Source organism: Tenrec ecaudatus, chromosome 4 (assembly GCF_050624435.1).
Source record: "Tenrec ecaudatus isolate mTenEca1 chromosome 4, mTenEca1.hap1, whole genome shotgun sequence".
NCBI classification, from domain to species: domain Eukaryota; kingdom Metazoa; phylum Chordata; class Mammalia; order Afrosoricida; family Tenrecidae; genus Tenrec; species Tenrec ecaudatus.
This window is the reverse complement of record NC_134533.1, coordinates 205,262,929-205,285,547: the sequence shown is the minus strand read 5'-3', so window position 1 is coordinate 205,285,547 and position 22,619 is coordinate 205,262,929. Positions and strand designations below refer to the sequence as shown.

Sequence of the window (22,619 nt, the reverse complement as noted above, 5' to 3'; positions counted from 1 at the left end):
GACAATGCTCCCTGTCCTCCATGGGTTTGCTCCTGGGAAAACCTCTAAGGTGCAGCTGTGGTCTTTCTCCACCCACAGAAACGGGGAAGTACCGATGGGAAAACATCAGGAGATAATTAGTCTGATGGGCCATGCAGGCTGCAGCCTCCACAGCTCTGAGACCAGAAGCAACGGACCACATGTGGCCACACTGCCTCTGCTCTGCAGAGGACCACAGGGAAAGGTTCCAGATAGAGTGGAAGAGGAATATGGATCATCAGGCTCCCTGGTCGGGAAGAGACAGGTAGGCCCTGAGATGCTGGCCTTGACCCTACCTGTCTGGGATTGAGCTCACATGCGCTGTGCGCTGGAGGGACCACCACTGAAGAGCAGAGGCCGCATGTACTTGAGGGCAGCATTCAAAGGGCTGGGAAAGAAACAATGTGTCAGTCTGAGTAGGCCAGAGAAACAAATCCATAGACATGCTTATGTGTATAAGAAAGAGCTTTATATACAAGAGCAATTGAACATTGAGAACACATCCCTGCCCAGTCCAGATCAAGCCTCTAAGTCCAATATGAGCCCATATGTCCAATACCAATCTATGAATTCCTCTTCAGACTCATGCAACATTTACAACGACACCGAATGCAGGAAGATCACAGGCCTGTGGGTGGAAAGTCTTGTGGATCCAGTGGCAGTGGAAGCATCTCAGCACTGGTGTGGGTTTCCGTGTGGCTCCTCCAGCTTCGGGGCTCTAGCGTAGTAGCTCCATGTGTCTTGTCCAAGGGAATCTCTTGGCAGGAAGTGAGTGTGTGTCCCACCTCCAGTGAGCTATTATCTCCATGGCACCTCCAAATGAGGTCATCAAGCAGCGCCGATGGGCAGGCTAACCCCCACTCATAAGTCTCAAATTGACTGCAGGCGATGTCCCCGCCACACCCAGGAAGCAGGGAGGAAGTGGATGAGTGACGGTCCTTGGTGGGATTGCAGGTGACAGCAACCCCGATGATTTGCTCCTTCCCTCGTAGCTCGGCACAGAACACTGTGCCATCCTCACGTGTGTTCTGGTGTCAGAGCCCACTGTTTTCACCACTGTGCCAACCTGCCTCGCTCGGAGGGGCTTCCTCTTTTGCCATTGCTGCCCCTCCACTGGGCATGGCGCTCCTCTCCAGGCACCAGTCTTTCCTGACAGAACATGCCAAGGGACGTGAGACAGAGGCTCTCCGTCCTCGGTTCTAAAGAGCATTTTGGCTGTTCTCCTTTCGAGCGGGATGTGGTCATCCCTTTGGCAGCCCAAGGAGATGTCAGCGTTCATCGCCTACCCGATTCAAACACAGATTCTCCTTGGGGCTTTGTTCAACTTCCATATGCAAATTGAGTGATTAAACCTGGGTTGGGCCAGGTGCAGCTTAGTCCTCAATATTTTAAAGAGGGCTTGTGTGAAAGCTCTGCCCAATGTAATGCGTCGTTTGATTTCTTCTCCTTTTTTAAGTTAAAATGGTTTAATAGGCACGTCTCAGACAAATAGCTTTGATTCACAAGATTCTAGCAACAGGCTGCTAGAGGGGCTCCAGGGGGCTGGAAAGGGACCCGTGCCCTGCCCCCTGAGGGACTGCAGTGAACAGGCAGCGGTGTAGACACCCTCCCCTCTTTCTGGGGCCAGGCCACTTCTGGATACTTCTCGGCCCAAAGGATATGCTATTGACATTTAAAATCTACTCTCTTCTTGAGAGGACACACCCATGCCCAGCCTGAGACCGTCCCTAATGCAGGTGGAGGACGGTTTTGTTGACCTCAGGGTTCATCCAGGCATTCCAGATGCCGTCCAAGTGGCTGTCAATGTCCGATGTCCACGAGGGCCCCACAGGAGCAGTGTTCAGCAGCAAAGCCGGGATCCCCCGGCTTCAGGCCAGTCTCCACAGGAGCCGTTGTGAGGGTCTCTGCTTCGCTGTCTGCTCTCGTGGCACTCCTGCAGGGGGGCCCTGGGCCCTGGGCAGTCCTGGCAGCAAGCTGGTTGGGACTGGCATCCTTCACCCGGTGCTCATTGGCCTGAAGATAACCGACAGTTACGGACCTGCTGTTGTCTTTGCACCAGGAATCAGTCAGCGTGAGTCGCCCCCTCCCCCCCCCCACCAGCACGGGGCGAGGGTCAAGGTGCTGTGGGAGAGGGGGACACCGTCCCCATAGAGGGTGTAGTGAGCACCCAGGCCACCTAGGGGCAGGTGCTCCTGGTACGGCTTTTGCTTCTCAGTCCCCAGCAGCCTGTTGACGGCACAGTGGGTGTACTGGGCACCATGCAGCACCATCTCATAGTGAGCCTGGGAGGTCAGCTTCACGCAGGGCACGCTGAGCCTGGGCAGCCCCGCGTGGTCTGGACCCACGGCAGGTGCCTCAGCAGAGCAGCAGGGTGAGGAGCAGTGCCCCCCTCCCCAGGAGCCCCGCTGCAGCTTGGTCTCCGAGGAGAGTGGCCTGCTGCCCGGGAAAGCAAGGAGAAATGTCTGGCCCCCTTCTTGATGGCTGCTTCCCTGAGCACTGACTGCAGATCCAACGGAGTCCTTGACAGCTCCAGTCTCTCCTCTCATGAGACTGAGACCACCTTGTGTCCGGTTGTGAAAGTTTTGGCTTTCCTTATTATAAAGAGTTGTCCCTGCTGAAGGCTGCAACCCTGGCTAAAGGACCCCCCCCCACCCCAGACCATTGCCTCCCAAGCCTCCCTTTGGGAATGAGGTGGCGTGGCTGGAGTGTGTTACCAGAGCTGTCAGCACTTGGTAAGCACCCGCTTTCTACTCCCATACAGAAGCACCAAGAACAATCCCCACACTCACTGCCATTGAGTCAGTGACTCACAGTGACCCCCTGAGGGTTTGCAGGGAGTGGAAAGCCCAGTCTTTCTCCCAAGGAGCTGGTGGGGGTTTCGAACCGCCAACCATGTGGATGTTAGCCCAGGTCATAACCAACCACTCCAGCACCAGGGCTCCTTCCTGTACCGGCTCGGATACTTGTGGGAGCAGCTCTACCCTGTCCGACTGGGTCCCTTTAGGTTGGCATTGGCTCAATGGCTGTGAGTTTGGTGCTGGCCCTATGAGCAGTGCCCCGCACACTGAAGGGGTCCCTGGGGAGGAGAGAGGGGTGTCTTAATGCACCCTGATGGGAACGCAGAGCACTCAGGGAAGAAGGAAGTCAGTAACTTGTTCATGTCCACGACTGATGCTACAATCGAGGCAAGCCTGTAGGTCTGAAGGGTGGGCTCCACAGAGGCCTGGCTAATGCTGGTGGTGCTCCCGGCTACGCTCCTGATGGCCCCCAGCTCAGCTCTGTGTTGGGAGAGAAAGTGGAAAATGTAGCCTTGTGATTTGGTGGTGGTGTGTGAGGGGGGGTGTCATGCAGAAACAAGAGGGGAGACCATCGGAGGGAAGATCACTGGGAGTGTAAGACCTTGATCCTCTCTTGACCAGGATTCCGGTGTCTCAGGGGAAAAGGGCAGAGACCAGCATGACCAGCTCTGTGCTGGTGGTGATTCAGGCCATGCAGGGGTGGAGCTTGGGAGCACAGGATGCCCCACCTAGTCACGTGCCCAGCCATCCTGACCCAAGGTTGATGGCAGCCTGCCCACAGGAGAGGGCACATCCTTGCCCTCCCGACCTTTGAGCCAGCTCAGCCCTTAGAGATGGGCCGCTGGGATTGGGGCCAGCAGGCTCTTGAACGAGCGGGAGTGCCTGGCTGGCCCTCCCCTTCACTGTCCACTCTGGGTGTGTCCAAGCCTCTGGGCTCCACTGAGAGGGTGGAACCTCTGTGAGTAACTTTGGGGCCTGTAGGGCCGAGCCTCACATCCCACACACTTTCACTCTCTCCTGATCACAACCAGCACCCCCACACCAGTGACCTCGACCTGTGAGCACCGGGGCAACCGTCTCCCCCAGGATGGTGTCCCGTATCCCAGAGAGAAAGGCAGCAGGTGCTTCCCCTACACCCTGTGCCTCCACATGCAGGCTCCTTGGGAGTCCCGCTGGGGTGCGTGAGGTTGGGGGTTTGAGCTCTGCACCCAGAGGTATCAGGGAGTTCTGCCCTGGCTGTCCTTCTGGGGCTCAGGAGACATCTCAGCTCTGCCAGGGAGTCAGGCTAGCAGGACTGGTCCCCGAGAATTCATGGGTCCACCCACACACATGGTCACCAGGCGTGGGGACCTCTTCCTGTTGCCAGCCTGATGCCCAGTTCCCACCTCTCGCTGCCTTGAGTGTCACCAGGTGGCTATTGACATGGGTGTGTGCCCAGGCGCCCATGTACAGAAGATGCCAGTGGGACCCTGTGCCTGCAGGTGTGCCGGCAGGGGTGGGGGAGAGGTCTGACCCTGGCAGGCGGGGCGAGGGGCATGCACTGAGGCCTCAGGACGGGCACGCCCTTGAGGCGCACTCTCACCGAGACCCTGATGGAAGTTGTGAGACCGAGGTCAGGGTGTCTGAGGGTGGGGAGGAGGAGGACACGGAAGGACAAGGACAGTATGGTCTGCGGCCACAGCTCCCCAGGCCGCCTCTGTCCCCAGGGCCGGGGCAGAAGAGGGTCTGGAGACCATGGGATCCAGAACTCTGTGCTCTGCATTCAGAGGTTGGGTCTCCTGAGCCGCTAGAACCACTGACCCCTACGAACTCGGCCTTTACCCATGCCTGGCCAGCCTGTGAGGGCCAGCCCTAGGGCACTGTCTGGAAGTAAAAGTAAAACCTGGAAATGGCCGTCTCCACCCAGTGTCCCAGAGCTCTGCAGGAAAGTAATTGGAGGTGACCCAGGATGGATGTTTCTGCCCGTAGCTCAGCGCTAGGCCGTCCCAGGAGCACAGGGACTTCCTTCCCTGCCTCTCTTTCTCAGCAAGAGCAGTCGAAGTCCCAGCCCCAGCGCCCTGGACAGCAGCCTACCGTGTTGGAAGGGGTCCCCTGGGATCCTGCGGAGTCTGGACGCGCCCCTTGGCTTCAGATGAGACTCACAGTTAGAGCCATTAGCCGAGACCCCACCTGCTGCACACCTGCCCGCCAGACCTGGAGCCCCCTCACAGCCTTGGTTAGCTCACAGCTGGAAGCCCCTGCGATGGGTGCCACCACTCCAAACCCAACTCCTGCCCTCAAGTCAGTCCGACCCTGCGGCGGCATCATGGGTCATGCACTGGGCTGCGAACCTCCAGGTCCACAGTTTGAAACCACGAGCTGCTCCGTGGGAGACAGATGGGGCTTTCTGCTCGCAGAGTCTCAGAGCCTCAAGAACCCACAGAAATGGTTCAACTCCAGGTCTCTGGGTCCGTCCCAGTCACAGAGACTAGGGGTCACCGAGCAGAGTTGAGCTCCTCCCTCAGGAGGACTGAGACTGATCTCTGCAGAAGCAGACCACCAGGCCTTTATTCCATGGTGCTGCTGGGTGAGTTCGAACCACCAACCTTGAGGCTAACAGTTGGGCATGATCCAGTCGGGCCCCCAGGAATCGCTGTTTCGGTCTGGGAGGCTGAGAGGTGGGATGGGCGGAAGGCCTGCTCGTGGTCATGTGGCTGATGTATCCCAAGTGGGTCCCACTCCTGGACTGTTGAGTCCCAGGCCTGATGGACAACCATTCGGGGGATTGTCCCCAAGCCACCAGAGCACAATGGAAATGGTCAGTAGCCGGGTTGTGGTGGCCAAGGGCCTGGCAAGGAGGTCCCGGGGCAGGCGAGGGAAGGAGAAGTACATCCCGAATTCTGACAGGCTGTTTAAAGCCTGCCTGCCGGTGCAATCTCAGGGGGCCCAAGGGGAAGCCGGGGGAGCCACACACAGCCTGAATGCCTCACAGTCAACACTTGGGGCTCTGCAGCTGCCCTGGGACCACCCCCATCTTCAGAGCCCAGAGCGAAGCTCCTGCCTGTCCTCACCCTGCTCTGGGAAGCTCTGCCCAGCACCCTGTGTCCTCGCACTGTCCCGGGCTCGATGGAGATGGCTGAGATGGTCAAGCTTCGGAGGCTCGCCCCAGCGTCCTGGCCCACCAGCCCATACTGCCCTTCCTGAACCCAGACAAATTTTCTCTCTGGAATTTGCCTGGCAAACCTCCTGGTCCCTGCTGACTAGCGAGGGCAGTGCTGGGACTATCTTTGTCCCTGGCTCAGCGTCTCAGTCCAGGCTGCCAAGAAGTCCTTATGGGCATCCAATACCTACTTCTCACTTGCTTTCAGCCACTCTTTCTCCTCTCCGTCTTCCCCATTCCCTGTCTGGCTCCTGTGGTTATGGTAAAGGGCCCTGTGTGATTCCTCCTCACGGACCAGCCAGATTCACTGCCCTGGAGTTGGCTTCGACCCATGCCAACCCTACAGGGCAGAACTCAACTGCTCCTAGGGGTTAACCGTGGCCACATATCTTTAGGGGAGCAGAAAGCCTCATCTTTCTCCCAAGGAACAGCCAGTGGGTTTGAACTGCTGATCTAGGGTTGAGCAGCCCAGCAAGTAGCCATGATGTCCCCAGGGGCCTTCCCATCTCCACTGCTTAGGTCCAGATGTCTTCTGCTCTGACCGCGGTGTGGGACAAGAACTCAGAGGCCATCAAGGCATCCCTGTTCTGTCCCAAGTGCCTCGGAGGTAGGAGGAGGAAACGGCAAGCCCCTAGCAGGTGGGGGCCCCTGTGCCGGGCCTCTGTGCTTGGGGCAGGTTTTCCTAGTTGGCCGCAGCACTTCTTGCTGAAGTCTGGAAGGGTGCCTCTCAGCATCCTTCACCCAGCACCAGGGAGCCGTCAGCAGCCAGCTAAAGGTGACTCAGAGCAGAGAGCCCTCCGCCCACCCTGCTGCAGCCTGCTCTCTGCTCAGGATGGACGCCAGAGCAGAACAGAGCTTCCTATGCACGACTGTCCTTGGCCTGTCCCCCCTCGCACTGCTGCTGCCCCCATTTCTCTGTCCTTGTGCTCGGCCCAACACAGGACGGCAAGCAGGCAGACAGGATCGTTTGTCTTCTCATCTCAGGTTCCCGCCGCCGGCTGCGGTGGCCTGGTTAGGGACGCAGCCCCACTGGGCCCAGATGCCTTTGGGTGGAAGGTGCTAGGGCTGCAGCAGCAGCATACCCTGGACAGCTGGCTCCAGCTGTGACCTGTGGCCGGAGACCCTCTCCAGACACAAGGGCTTTCAGATTGGCCCTGGGGATCACGGGTCCCCCTTGTCCAGCCTGCTTGCTCCAAGGCACTCAGTGAGCACCCTATCTGGGCCCAGGACACTGACAACTGGATTAGCACCCACTAGGTGCCAGAGCTGGTGGGGGAGGGGGGATGGGAGGGGGAGAGAGAGAGAGAGAGAGAGAGAGAGTAGGGCCTACCTGAGCAGCGACAGAGGGTCCCTGGCCAGCAGCTGTTGGTCCCGGGGAAGAGTTGTGCTCTCAGCTGGGCATTGAGAAAGTGCGCTTAGGCCGAGTTGCCCTTGGGACCTCAGCTGCCTCCTGGATGAAACGGGAATGAGTGTTCTTACCAGTAAAGCATGCACACTTGTCTTGAGGGTTTCTTTGAAGGATTGAGCAAGATCAGCTCATCGGTCCTGGAGCACTGTGGGCACGTCACCATGACCCCCCAGGCTGTGACTCAGCTCTGGGGAGACAGTGCTCCCTCGGAGCTGACTGTCTGAGGGAGTGCAGACCCCTCCGCCCACAGGAGATGACCTCCCAGACCGAGCAGAGCCACGGTGGGGGGAGCTCGGGGCCGTGGGGGCAGAGGAGCCCCTGGCCCTACCCAGGAAGTCCAAGAAGGCTTCCTGGAGGAGGTGACTTTTGAAGAGGAAGGATGGGTTTGCCAGGTGGCCACTCAGGAGCTCACTGTCCAGGAGTCCATTCTGATGCACCAGGGCTCTCTGGGACCGAGCAGGACTGGCCCCAGGGCTCCCCAAGGCTGTCCTTTAGGGGCCTAGAAAGCGCCCTCTTTCTCAGGGGCACAGCTGGTGGCTTTCAACTGCCGACCTCCTCGGACACGCAGGGGCTGCCAGCCGTTGGGGTTGGCGAGTTGGTGACTCCTGGGGGCAGGGAGCAGGTGGCATCAGACAGGAGGCCACCGTGAGGTGGGGCCGAGTGACCACAGTCACAGCACAGGCCAGGCGTCCAGGTCGAGGGCACGGCTGGGCAGCAAGGTGGTGGGAGGGTGCGGGCCAGAGTGCCCACACCGGTCACAGAGTTCAGGTGACAAGAAGGCGGGACAGGTGCCCGGCAGGCTCCTCTGACAACTGAATGTAGAGCAGACAAACTGGGCCAGGCAAGTGTAGGGCACTGCATTATTCACTGTCCAGGCTGTGAAACATTTACACTACTTCCTGACAATGTATGGTGTTTGCTTTCCTACCTCTGTCCGGGCTCCTGGCAGGTAAGCTGTGTGTCCCACAGCTCACCCCTGGGAGCAGTCAGTCCTAGTATGTGGGTGCCAAGCATCTAACTTGGCCAAGAGAAGGTCTGCAATCCAAGAGGCCAGGCCATCTGGGACCCCAGCTCCCCCCTACCGCCCCAGGTCTGAAGCTACTGCCCTCCCCTCCCAGTGTCCCCAGGGCAGAGAGGAATGCTGCCATAGAGACCTAGGCTGGGTAGGGGCGGGGCAGAAGCAGAGATGGACACTGGCCTCGGCGCTCCCTGGCTGTGTGGCCATCGTGGTCGAGCCGAGGGACTACTCTCATCCCGTTTTCTCCTCCAAAAGATGGGCTTCATGGGAGCACGGAGCTCTCACAGCTGACTGAGACCACACAGCGCCGGGCCTGTGACAGCTGAGTGACAGGAAGCTCAGAATCCCTCCTTGTCGGATTAAACGCTGCCCGCAGGGTTTAAGACAGCCGGTCAACGCTGTGCAGCTAGGTGCGTGAGGGTGTGGGAAGAGGACTGAGTGGCCGTGAGCTACTCAGGAAGCTGAGTTCAAAGCCCCACAGGCACCGCCCGGAAGGATCTCCCTCCAGCGAGGCCTCTCTTGGACTCTTCCTAGACATCTTTGGGAAGCCCACCCCTCCACTGCTCTGGTCTGGACAGGAAGAAAGGAGAATCCCCTGGCAGTAGGAAGGAGGTGAGGGTGGGGTAGGATGGGACCTGGGAGAAGCTCAAGTGGACCCTGATTGGACCAGGGGGCGTCTCCTACCATGTCCGTCTGCCCAGGCAGAAAGAAGGTGGACCCCCACCCCCGCAACAACTGGAACGCCTCCTGATATCCCGGGGTCTACAGCCCGGGGGCCTGGGCGATGGACTCTCTGACCTACGCATGGAGATTGGGCCCAGAGTGTGCAGCCTCCAGCAGGGATGGAACCACCGCCAGCAGGAGGGCTGGGGTGGTGAGGTCCGTCGGCTCCTAAAAACATCTTCTGGGGAACTGAAACCTGGACTTGCAGGCTAGAGGAGCCCACACCCTCAGTGTCTTCTTCCGGCCCCCCACAGCCAGCCAGACCAGCCCATCCACACGTCAGTCAGAGAAAGGAAGCATCAGAAGGCCCCAGAGGACCAGAACCACAACCAGAGGCGAGGGATAGAGGTGTCCGGGCCAGAGTCCTCCCTCTCTGGTCTTTCAAACAGCAGTGTCTTCAGAACCCCCTGCCGACTGGTCCCTGAGTGTGGTCCACAGCGGGGAAGGGGCCCAGCCTGAGCCTGTCGGCTTTGAAGAATTTCTCACCCTTTGTGCAAGCCCGGAAACCTCAGTGGTTACAATGACAGCCTGCTAACCAGAAGGTTGGCAGTTCGAATCTGTAGCTGCTCTGCAGGAGACAGACGCAGCAGTCTGCTTCCGTAAGGGCTGACAGCCTCAGGACCTTATGGGCGGGGTGGAACTGCTCCTGGGGGTCTGAGACTCACTTGTTTTTTTTAAATAATTTTATTGGGGACTTGTACAGCTCTTATCACAATCCATACATCCAATCATCGTGTCAAGCACACTTGTACGTATGTTGCCATCATCATTCTCAAAACATTTTCTTTCTACTTGAGCCCTTGGTATCAGCTCAATCCCCACCTCCCCTCCCCTTCCTCCCTCATAAACCCTTGGTAATTTACAAAACATTTCGTCATGTCTTACAGTGACCGCTGTCTCCCTTCACCCACTTTTCTGTTGTCTGTCCCCCTGGGAGGGGACTATATATCGATTATTGTGATCAATTCCCCCTTTCTATCCCACCTTCTTACCCTCCTAATATCTCTACTCTCATTGTTGGTCCTGAGGAGGTTAATCTGTCCTGGATTCCTTGTGTTTCATCAAGCTCTTATCTGTACCCGCGTACATGCTCTAGTGTAGCTGGATTAGTAAGGTAGAATTGGGGTCATGAGAGTGTTGGAGGAGGAAGCATTAAAGAACTAGAGGAAAGTTGCATGTTTCATTGGTGCTACACTGCACCCTGATGGGTTCTCTGGGACTAACTCTTTATGGGAGTAGAAAGCCCAGTCCGTATCCCTTGGAGGGGCTGGTGGTTTCGAACTGCTGGCCTTGGGGTTAGCAGCCCAGAATGTAACCTCTACACCACCAGGAGGAACACTGGAGGGCAAGGGGAAAAGACACCCCTTAGGTGAAGCTTCCACACATGGCCTCCGCTCTGTGGACTCCATGTGGCTTCAGCTCCTGAGAGGTGACCCGGGTATCAGCTCATGAATACTTTAGTGGGGATGAGTTGATGAGGCTCCTTACGTTCACTGTGTCCCTAGACAGCTTTCACAAAGGACAGGGACGCTGGCACAAGAAACTGGCACGGAGCTGGTGTGAGGAAGGCAGCTCTCCCACGGGGCCGGGGCCGGAGGAAGCGGGCAGGCTCCCACGGGCCAGCCCTGTGAAAACCCACCACCAAGTATTCCAAACAGAACAGTCTGCTAGCTGGTGATTTCCCCGGCATGTCTCTGTGGCAGTGACTTCCCCTTGAGCACAAGCTCCGCTTCCTCAGCTGCAGCTCCGGGGGCAGAGCTGGCGGGACACCAACTATTGCCCCTTCATAGCTTGCTCTGAGCTTCTGAGCTGGGGGGCTGGACCCTCTGCCCCTCCATTGCCCACAGGGAGAACCATGTGGCACTGAGGGTCACCTGGGGAGGGGGCTGAGCAATGAAGTCCTGGAGACCCAGGAAGCAGCGCTCCCCTCCCGCTCTCTGGACACCAAGCATCACTAGCCTGTGAGGGCCTGAGCTGACTTTCATCCGTCTGTGCTAAGCACGCGCCATGTGCGCCGGCATGAGGGTGGCCGGGTGGACGATGGTGGACGTCATTGTCCAGTGGGGAAACCGAGGCTCTGAACGGTCGTCACTTACCCACAGTTCCTCCCTAGGCGAGGCCGTGCTCGGCAGCCCCACGTGAGGTGTCACAGGCCTGGGACGCCCCCACCAGCTGGGGCTGCTCTGAGGAAGGCATTTGAAGCTGTACAGCTCAAGGCTGATGGGGCCTGAAAGGAGGTGAAACAGGTTTAGCATACGCTAAGCTCCAAGACCCCTTGGCGGGTCCCCCAGGTGCTGGGGGGGTGGGGTGGGGCTATCGGGTGCTGGTCTCAGGTTGCCTGTCCTCCCCTGCAGCTGTGACCTTGAGCCTGTTGGTTTCCACTCTTGTGCTGTAAAGTGAGACAAACTGTCTGACCTTGCAGGGCTGTCATCAAAGAACCAGGGCAGCGCAGGGGCTGGGCCCCAGCAGTTAGGGCCTGTGGTTCCGACCCACCAGCTGCTCCTCCCTCGGGAGTAGAGACCTGGGGCTCTGCTCCTTAAGATGTCAGGCCTGGGAGCTGGGCCCTTGGGGCCACTGTGGTGGGGGAGTGGCCGTAACAGCACGCAACAAGAGTGACTGTGCAGGCTGGCTGGTGTGAGCGCAGCGAGGCTGTATGGAGCCCTGCAGGTGGGGTTATCTGCGGTCTGTGCAGGAAGAGGCTGGCACCAGAGGCTGCATGGGAGGAGGCCAGGAGCCAGAGCTGGTCAAAGTTTCAAGGGCAGCGAGGGCATAAGGGCCAGAGAAGCCGGGGGGCGGGGGGGGGGGCCTTTTGTGAGCTGTGAAGGTCGGGTAGGCAGGAGGGGCTGGGAGTGTGCCCATGGCCACGGGCCTCTGGGTCACACAGGCTGGGTGAGAAGGCCAGTTCTGCCTCTTCTGGTGACACCACCTGAATAATGTCCACAGGGGCACCTTTTCTCATCTCTCAAAGGAGGTGCCATCAGTGCCCACTTCCTATGGCACCCGGAGGGGACCCAACACCGGGAAGCACAGCGACCGTGCCTGCTGCATGCCGGGCACATGCTGAGTGCTTCACTGACAACAGCGATCACTGTGATTCATACACAGTGGCCGGGTCAGTCCGGAATGACGAGAGGAACAAATTCAGAGAGACACTCATGTATGTAGGAAAGAGGTTTATATACAAGAGCAGTTGAACATTGAGAAAACGTCCCAGCCCAGTCCAGATCAAGTCCATCAGTCCAATATTAGCCCATGTGTCCGATACCAATCTGTAAAATCCTCTTCAGACTCATGAAATGCGTGCAATGATGCCGAGGGCAGGAGGATCACAGGCCAGTGGGTTGGAGGTCTTGTGGATCCAGTGGCGTCGTGAGCATCTCAGTGCTGACAGAGGACTCTATGTGGTTTCTCTGGCTCCCGAGGTCTGGTTGCATCAGGGTAGGTCCCTGTGGCTTCTCCAGCCCCCAGGGTGTAGCGCCATGTGTCTTGTCAGTAGAGCGTCTCTCAGGGAGTGAGCAGAGAGAAGTGTCTCCCACCTCCAAGGAGGAAATACAGGAGCTCCCAGAATCCTCAGGGGAAGGCCACGCCCACACAGAGACCTCATTGGCTATAACGCAATTGACAGACTGGACTGCACTCCTTCACTCTTCATCCTCTCAAGTCCCAAATTGACACCAGATGATGTAACGACCACAGTGGCTGTTGCTGTTTGTGGGAGCTGGGCCAGAGTTTCAGGCCCGAGCTGACCCCTGAGGCTTCCACGCAAGGGTATCACAGGGGGTGGTGTCCCTCAGAGCAGTAACTCACAATGCCACCCCTTCCACAGATCTCCTCCCATGCCAGACCAATCAGAATCCCTAGTGCTCTTTATTATCATTATTTCAAATAAATCATTTTATTGGGCCTCTTACAGCTCTTACAACAATCCATACATGCATTGTGTCAAGCACATTTGTACATTTGTTGCCACTGTCATTCTCAAAACATTTTCTTTCTACTTGAGCCCTTGGTATCAACTCAAGTCCCCCCTCCCTCCCCCATCCTCCCACCCTCATGCGCCCTTGATAATTTCTAAATTAGTATTTTCATATCTTACACCGACCGTTGTTGCCCTTCATCCACATTTCTGTTGTTCATCATCCTGGGGGGATGTTGCATGTCAATCATTGTGATTGGTTCCCCCTTTCTCGCTGCATCTTCTCCTGCCCTCATGGTATCAGTACTCCCATTACTGTTCCTGAGGGGTTTATCGGTCCTGAATTGCGTGTGTCGAGAGCTTTTGTCTGTACAGTGTCCATGCTTCGGTTTAGCTGGATTTGTAAGACAGAGCTGGGGTTCTGATGGGGAGAGGGGGAGGAAGCATTAAAGAACTAAAGGAATGTTGTGTGTACCATCGCCTAGTGCTCTTTATTATCAATTCAAACAACTAGTTTTGTTGGAAATAATCCACACACCATACAATTTACTGGTTCCATCATAGTAAGAAGCGTTGTACAATCATCACCATGATCGATTTCGGAAGTTTCTGGTTATTAGCCCCTCATTTCCCACCACCTCCCCTGCCGTGCCATCAGACAATGAATAACCCAGGCGCTGTCTCTAGAGATTTATCCACCCTGGATTTCACATACAGAACATCATGCAGAAGAAAGCAAAGATCCCCAACAACAATGACAAAACCAAACCAAAGGAAATCTCAATAGCAAAGAAAGCAGGAAATTTTTTTTTTACCAGACCCCCATACCTTCCCAGCCTAAAACGCACCTTTTCTCGGGACTTTGGAAACTCCAGTTCACAGGGCAAATCCAGCCGGTGGCCTGTTTGGGGTTCAGGATGGCTTTTCCAGTGTCTGCTATTGGGGGGCAGAGCAAGACAACAGAATCAAGCTAGTTTGGGACAGGGAAATGATTTGAGCTTCAAACTCCAGTGTCTGTGGGTAAATTGTCTTCGAAAACAGGAAATATTAAAAACTAAACCTCCCCTGAAGTGGTCCAAACCGGGGATCACAGGATCAGGTGTTCCATTGCAATCTAGCTACATCTGCCATAATTGTTTCTAGAGTGCCCTCTGTCTGACAGCAAGCCTATTCACGTCCTTGGACAGCAGGCAGAGGTTACTGGAGGCTTAATGCACCTGGGGGCCGGGAAGTGGATTTTGGGGTGGGACCCGCGTGGTCTGCAGTTCCTCCGGAGAAAGACTGGGCTATCTGCTCATGTAGACAGATGCAGCCTTGGAGACCAACCACGAGTCCGTGTAGATGGATGTTAGTGAGTTTGTTGGGTATTGTAATAGTCATCCACAACCTCTGGAGCCTCATGTCCAGAAATTAAGCTTGGTCCCATTCCCTCTGTGGTGGCTGCATACCGTTATGTCAGCTTGATAACTACATGTAGGGGTGGAGTCTAGCCTGTCAATCAGACCACAGTCTGGTGAGACCTCCTTGTGGGCGTGGCCTTCTCCTGAGGATTCTGGGAACTTCCTCTCTTCCTCCCTGGAGGTGGGCTGCACTCTCTGCTCAAGCCACACTCAGAGAGCTGGAGGAGCCACACAGAGACCCACGCCAGCGCTGAGATGCTTCCATGAGCACTGGATCCATGAGACTTTCCACCCACCGGTCTGTGATCTTCCTACATTCAGTGTCATTGCATATGTTGCATGAGTCTGAAGACGAATTTATAGATTGGTATCAGACCTAGGGATAATATTGGACTTATGCACTTGATCTTAACGGGGCTAGGATGCTTTCTCAATATTAAGTTGTTCTTTGATATGAAACTCTCTTACACACATACGAGGGTCTCTGGATTTGTTTCTCTAGTCAACCCGGCACAGCCGGTTTTCCCCCTTCTCTTCCTTCAATTGCTACTTTATTCTCAGAAGAGGCATTGATCTGGGCTCACAGATACAGATACTGATCACCACAACACTGCAGCTAAGACACCAGGACGGTTGACAGCATTCGTGACTGTAAAGACAGTCGCAGCTGCAGGATGTGCTCGTGGGAAAGACAGACAAAATCACGGAGGCAAAAGTGCCTCTGTAACTGGGTGCCTACCTGCTCCTCACCTCTCAGCCCCTGAGTCACCCTGCAGTTCTAGCCGACAGCACCAGAAAAGGCCACACATGAATCGCGTGCAGCTGGCCCAGGCCCGGTGGGAGGACGGTCCTGGAGAGCGCAGTGGTCAACCTGTGTGTCACACACATGTACATTCACACTGTGGCCACACGCTTGTACACACCGTCACACACACGTCTACTCCAGCTCACACAGGCATCCACACACACGCAGCTGCCCCACTGCCCTGCTGACACACTCACACTGAGTACTCCTCCTCACAGACGTGCTCACACTGCAGTTGCATACACGCAGACACACGTGAACCCACAGCTTACCACCACACAGGCCCTCACACGCACCTGGATGCAATGCATACACACACGCTATTGTCACATATGCCAGACGCAGCCGTCCTCATCCACTCGTCCACACTGGTCCACTCGGCGCACCAGCTTGCGTTCACCCCGCAGATGCCCACCCCCTGCCACCCAGAGTGCCCCTCCAGAACTCCCCAGGTCCGGGCACATCATGTGCCTGCCTGTCCCTCCCCCTCCCCTCCCCCTCTGCGTTCTATTTATTGCTCTGAGCCAGGATAAACATATTTGGAGAAAGTTGTCCTTCCTCGACTGTGTGCTGGGCAGATCAGGGTGCGGCTCCCAGGGGCTGGTGGTGTGGCTGGGAGGGCTGAGAAGCTGGGTGGGCGCAGGGTGCCCTCCTGCCTCCGGCCTGCCTGGAGACCCTCACTGAAGACCCTTGGCAGGGAGAGCAGTTCAGACTCACCCAGAGCCCCCTCGGAGGGGGAACCTGACAGTCTGCCCCACAAGCTCTATGGAGGGCGCCCTGCTTGCAAACACATGGGTCCCCATGAGAGGGTGGGCTCAGTGACATCTGGGTTTCAAGTCTCACCCTGAGGGCAGGTTGGCTGCCCCTCAGGAGGCTCCTCCCCTGTGGCCGGGCTGCCCCCGGCTCTTTCTCTCCTAGAGAGCAGAAGGGCCCTGCTGGATCATCCTATTTCCTCTCGGGTGGACAGGATCCCATGAAGATATCCACTGAGTACTTCCTCAGTCCTCCCGTATCATCTCGTCTCAGCTCCATAAGCACCTGGGTGGTGGCAGCGGCTGGGCCAGGAGGAGCATGCTCCCATCTCACAGATCCGGGCACAGAGGGGGCGTGGTAGTTAGCGTTTAGGTCCACTTGAACCTGTGTGAGAGGCAGGGGTAGAGTCCAATCTGTCAATCAGGTCACAGTCTGATGATGCCTCCTTGGGGGCGTGGCCTCTTTATAAGAGCGCCAGAGAGAACTTCTGTTTGCTGCAACTTTCTCTGTTGCTCTGTGTCCCTCCAGGGGTGGCCCTATGGGGACCTCTGACCCTGGGAACCAACCTGGGAGCTGCCAGCGCCCTGCCACGCTCCCCCCGATCTTGGATCCACGCAGCTCGGCCCCCATCAGCCTGTAACCTCCCTGCTTCCCGCTTCAGCTCTCCCCACTGTCCATCTGCAGCTTGGTGAGTCCGAGGAGGACTCCCGCTGGCATCCTGCTGGACTGGGCTGCACCTTTTGCATGGGTGAAGCCACCTCTGGACAGAAAGTTCTTTCTTGTACATGTGTGCGACACTGGTTTTATTTCATCAGGCAACCCAGCCGGACACAGATGCTCAGGGTCGTCCAGGGCACAGAGCTGTGGACGCAGGACTGGGCCCTCTCTCTTCCCGTGGCTCTTACCCTGCGAGCATTGGCTAGCTGTCTGCAGGTGCCCGGGGCTACTTGGCTGCCACAGCTAGGTTGTGGCAGACTTTGGCTGAGCCTCCCTAAGAGTGCAAACCCAGGGAGAGCACACCCTGCCCTGTCGGTGGCCTGTGTGGCTGTCATACTTGGCCAGCCCCTGGCTGCCAGGTATTGACCACACTGGTGTCTGTCATGGCGGGCAGGGTCTTGGAGGGCTCTCCTGGGTGAGCACAGTTGGAGAGGCACACTGGTGGCACAGTGGCTGTGCAGTGGGCTGCTCACAGCAAAGTCAGCAGTTCGAAACCACCACCTGCTGAGCCACAGTCTCAGAAACCGCAGGAGAAGTTCTGCGGACAGGTCCTCTAGGATCACTGTGAGTTGGAAATGACTGGAGAGCAGGGGGGTTGGGGAAGGGTTTCAGAGGAGCTCCTGAGCGGCTTGAGTGGCGAAGAGTCCAACCACTAATTGAAAGGTGGGCAGTTCCAATCCATCGAGAGGCCCCTTGGGAGAAAGATGTGGTGGTCTCCCTCCACAAGGTCACAGGTCCCTGCTGTTGAAAACCCTGTGGAGAACACAGGGTCAGACCAACCCAAGGACAACTGATGGAGTCTCACAGCCATATCGCCTGGATTGAGATTCTGGCTCCACCCTTCCCTTGCGATCGGGCTGAGCCTCGGCTCCCTCATGCTTCATAAAGTCGAGGGCAGCAAAGGGGGTGGACTGACCCGTGGTGGCAGCACAGGGGGCATCGTGAGGACGGCGCAGGACCAGGTAGGACTCATTCTCAGGTGGGCAGGGTCGCCATGGCCCGGGGCCGACTTCAGGGCACCTAACAACAACAACATATGGTAGGGGTGGCGTGGGCTCCAGGAACATGGGCGGTTGGTATCGCAGCAGAGCCTTGAGGCCCCACAGCCAGGCAGGGGCCCCATGATGGTCTTCCAGGTAGCGGGAAGCCTTGGGAGGCTGGCTTCAGGACAGTGCCTAGTATGTGGGCTGTACCCAGTCTCCCTGCACCCACCATGCCCGTAGCTGAGATGTCCCAGTCTCTACCCTGCCTCTGCCTGCTGGCAGACTTCCTCCCTGCCCTGCATCCCTGGGAGCCTAACGGGTCTGATACCAGCCATGGAACGTTCCTCCAGCTCCATAATAAAATAGCTGGCAGGGAGGCCGCCTGGCACAGCGAGCAGAAGAACACAGGGTGGAGTCCTGGGGGATAGCTCCTTCGATGACCATCCATTCGAGTCTGGTATCTTCAAAGGGTCACTTGGGCCCCAAACCAGGTGACCTCCAAGAAAGAGCTATTTTTATTTACTTCCCTTCCCTAACCCCTCACCATCTGCTTATTCATCTGACGTTGAAACGTGGACTACGCGCCAGGCCACGAGTTATCACGGTGACCAGCAGGACCGGGACCTACTTGCCACACACTCCTGCAGAGGGCTGGGAAGTAACTGCTCCCAGCTCTGTGACCGGGTGACTGCTAGTGTAGCAAGAAACCGCGTGGACCGGCCGTACCTAAGCAGGTGGGTGGGGCTGTGTTCCTCTAAGCATCGTGGATTCAGATGGGAATTTCAGGTCATTTGCACATGCCACAAAAGATGCTCTTTTTCTTCTGACTTCCAACGGTTCAAAAGTATTTGAAGGCATTCTTTGCTTGCAGACTGGACAAACGTGGCTGGCTGAGCCCTGATATGAATGGACAGCAGTGTCGCAGAGAGAGGCCGGACAGGTCAAGAGTCTAGACGCTCAGGGAATCGCGCGTCCTGACGCCTGCGGGGGAAGCGGCGTGTCCGAGGAGCGAGCGGGCTTTCGACGGTGGTCTTTCCTCAAGAGGTCGATGAGATGTCCAAACTGGCTTAACAAGCGACACAGGGGGGTGGGGGGTGTTCAGGAATGTTGGCCTATCCCCCCAGGCAATTGAGGTGCCCTGAGACTTGGCAGCTGTTGATGAGGTTGGAGAGGAAGTGCCCCCTGGGACCTGGATGCTCTCTCATCTCATCCTCGCTTTTGGCATCAAGCCTCTTCACATCCCCACTGCCTACCAGCCCTGAGTCTTCAGTGGGGAGCCCCCAGAGAGTGTCAGGTCAGGTTGTTCCTTCCAAGGTCTCTGGAAGAGTCCAGGCCTTTGGAAAGGGCTGGCTTTGGGAGGGGCCCCCTACAAACCCGGGCAGTCTCCCAGAATGCACCTTTCTCTTCTTTTAAATTTGACTTATTTTCTTCTTGTTGAGATGATTGGACAAGAGGGCTCCAAAGACATTGCAGAAAGCACACGGAAGCTGTTCATGATCTTTTCACCCCATCTTCCCACGAGCTTTCTAAAACCCCACAGCTAAGCAGATGCCAACTCGTCAGTTCTCGAACACGTGGCATGTTCTCAGGAGTGTCTATGGACATCAGAGGTCAGTACTCATGGCCACTCATCACAGTTCCTCCCCCACTCCCACCCCAGCGATACCCAGCACAACTCTGGGCACAAAGTGCCACTCCCTCCCTACCAGCGATGTTTTCACTCCCAGAATGAGGGACAATAGCCCTTGCCTCTTCCTCATTAGGGATTCCCTCTGTACCCGGACTCTTGGGAAGCTCTGCCCTTTGGACGTACCTTAGAGCATTCCCCTTGGGCGTCTTTCCTCATCGCAGGGAAATGACCTCCTTGTCCCTCCCAGACCTGCCCACCTGGATGCCCAGACTTAGTGGGGTGTGGGCATGAGGACCTCTTGAGCCAGCTGAAGTGGGTAGGCAGGGGCCTTGACACCCCAACCGTGAGGCCAAGCCTCCCCACTTCATGCTCTTTCCGGGTATCCTCACCCCCCGGGGGGGGCGCCTATCCTGTTTTGCTTTCTGCACTGCACCTCTCCACCCACTTCTAAACCCTCCACTGCCTCCCTCCTTTCATTCTTTCATAGCACACATCTCCATGCAAAACTTCATTATTTAATTGAGTGCTCTCTTTCAATCTACCTCCCACTAGACTTTTGCCTGCCTTAATTTTCATAATTATCTTACAGGGCAGAGATGATCTCCGTTACATAGACGAACAAACAGACCTCTAGCAAGTGGCAGGGTCAGGAGTCGAGGTCAAGCTTTGAATAGACAACAGCTCACATTGTAACAGAACCGCTATACGGTCCAGCCAACCCACTGCTAGGGGGCATCACGAGAAGAAATGAAAACGGGAATGCAAACAGAGAATGCTCTTTGCAGCCCAAAGGTGCATCTCCATCAGAGATGAACAGATATATGAACATGTAGTCGCACAATAGGGACATTGCTCAGTCACAAATAAAAATGAGGTCCTGATGCACATCATTACATGGATGGACCTTGAAGACATCATGCTGAACAAAATAATCTCCTACAGCTGACAAACACTGGAGGAAATCAATGACAGGAATGTGTCGAGTTTTCAAGGATTCTATTTTCCTTGGATCCACGGTCAGCACTCATGGACGCAACGGACAAGAAATCAAACCCCATTGCATTGGGTTCGTCTGTCTAAAAACTCCACCACAGTGTTCCAGAGCAAAGCTGTCATGCCCAGGACCAAGATGTGCTTTTCAGTCACGTCATAAGCATGCAAATCTGGACAGGAATAGGGAAGACTGAAGACAGACCCAGGCCTTTGGAGTACGGTGCTTGGTGAAGAATAGGGCCTGTCCTGTGGGTTGCCAGAAGGACGAACAGACCCATCTTGGAAAAAGCATGGCCAGAACGCTCTTTAGAAATGAGGATGGTGTGGAAGTTACATAATCTCATGTCCACTTGAGGGTATTATGAGGGAAGCAGTGGAGTCTGGCCTGTCAACCTATCAGGTCATAGCCAATGATGCCTGTGTAGGCGTGGCCTTCTTATGAGGATTCCGGGAATTTCCTCTCTCTTGGTTCTGCCATCAGACACTCTCCCTGTTTCATCTGGAGGAGCCACGTGGAGACCTGTGCCAGTGTTGAGAGGCTTCCACAGCCACTGGACCCCGAAGGCTTTTCACTCACCGGCCTGTGATCTTCCTGCATGTGCTGCATGATTCTGAAGAGCAGATTATGGACTAGTGTCGGACATATGGGCTAATATCAGACGTATGGACTTGATCCGGACTGGGTTGAGATGCTTTCTCAATATACAATTACTCTTCTATATAAACTTCTTTCCTATACATATATGAATGTCCCAGGATTTGTTTCCCTTGTAAACCCAGCCTGACACAGATGGTGTCATGTACTTTGTCTCATGTACTTTGGACATGTCATCTACCCATCCCTGTAGAAGGATATGATGCTTGGCAAAGCCTCAGGTCATGGAAAAAGTGGAAGACCACCAAGGAGGTGGATGGACACAGTGGCTGCCATTATTGATTCTCACAGCCACGGCAGTGAGGCTGGCGCAGGATTGGGCAGTGCTTCCTTCTGCGTCCACATGGAGCGGTCATGGTCACATCAGACTGCCTGGAGGGCACTCAGTAACAACAACACACAAGTATACACAGACCAAACATCTCGAATGGTTATTAGGTGGGAGGGGAGCGGGGGCAATTCTTGTTTTGGGTGAGTTTATATTAATAGTGGCAGGACAGTTTTGAGAAAAGACAGTGAGAAAGGCTGCCGATTAGAACATAGTCTACCAGTGAATTGTACGTGCAGAGACTGTTGAATTGGTGTATGTGCTATTGTGTATGTTTTCACCATTCTGAGCATGTAAGGTAGAGCTTGGCTCCTTTTTCAAGGTGAGGGGCACGGGCCCTGAGTCCACAGTCTATTTCCAAAACGGTCGCTGCATGAATGGGTCAGGAGATACCTGTAAGGGACCTACGGATGTTCTCTACCACTGCTGCAAGGGAAAAGCTAGACTAGACAGACTGCTCTCCCACCTTCTTGGAGCGCAGGGGCTGCTTAGACAGAGACACACATTGTAGCTCTTCACTGCAGTCTAGTCTAGCAGTCTCTGCTGAAAGATATGAAAGGGTACACAGTTCTGTAGGGCTGGGTGCCGACGCTGGTAGACTCAGGAACGTCAAGACCCGTGGGGTTGGTGCTCTCATGGAAGAGCCCTGCAGAAAGGGCTGCAGGGGCAAAGTCCAGTAGGACAGGGCTTGTTTGGGGCACGGTAGGAGCCCAGAATGACCAGAACTTAACTGTGTTTGAAAAGCTGATGCAGAAAGTAGGTTGGGGCCAAACCATGGAAGGGATAAGAGAGATTGAGAATGATTGGGCTGCACACTAGAGAACAGATTCACCAACAGGAACAGCTGCCTGTGCATGCTGGATGTCTTACCAAGGACTCCCCTCACCTCTCTCCACCTCTGCAATGCAAGTGAGTGGAGGGCTAGGAGCCCAGGTTAGATTACAACAAGTCGCATCTCTGCACCTTATCTGACTTGGGGTCCAATTCACCGTGCTTTAGCAAAGACCACACGAGACCACAATCAGTTTGTGACCCTCTGTTCTTTCTGTTAAGATGGGGACAAATCCGGTGCGGCTGTGACAGCGGTTTTGTAAGAGGAGGCCAACGAGCAAAAACCTTACTAACAAGGCAAGTGCGTTTTTGTTCCCTTTTTTGGCAGATGGACCAGGGGGACTGGGTGCTTCTTGTATTTGGCAGTTACGTATTGAGGACAGGGAAGGGTGTGCGCAATAAGACTAGGAGGAAAAGGAGTCCTGGTCTTGCAGAGGTTATGCGTTGGGCTCGGCCAGGATCCGCATGGTCGGCAGTTCGAAACCACCAGCCGCTCCGCGGAAG

At 55.9% G+C, this 22,619-nt stretch overlaps 1 pseudogene; it reads right to left on the bottom strand.

The window, feature by feature from the left end:
* Positions 1-447: 447 nt before the first annotated feature.
* On the bottom strand, positions 448-2,564 carry LOC142446187 (ER membrane protein complex subunit 8 pseudogene; annotated as a pseudogene).
* Between the last annotated feature and the right edge of the window lie 20,055 nt (positions 2,565-22,619).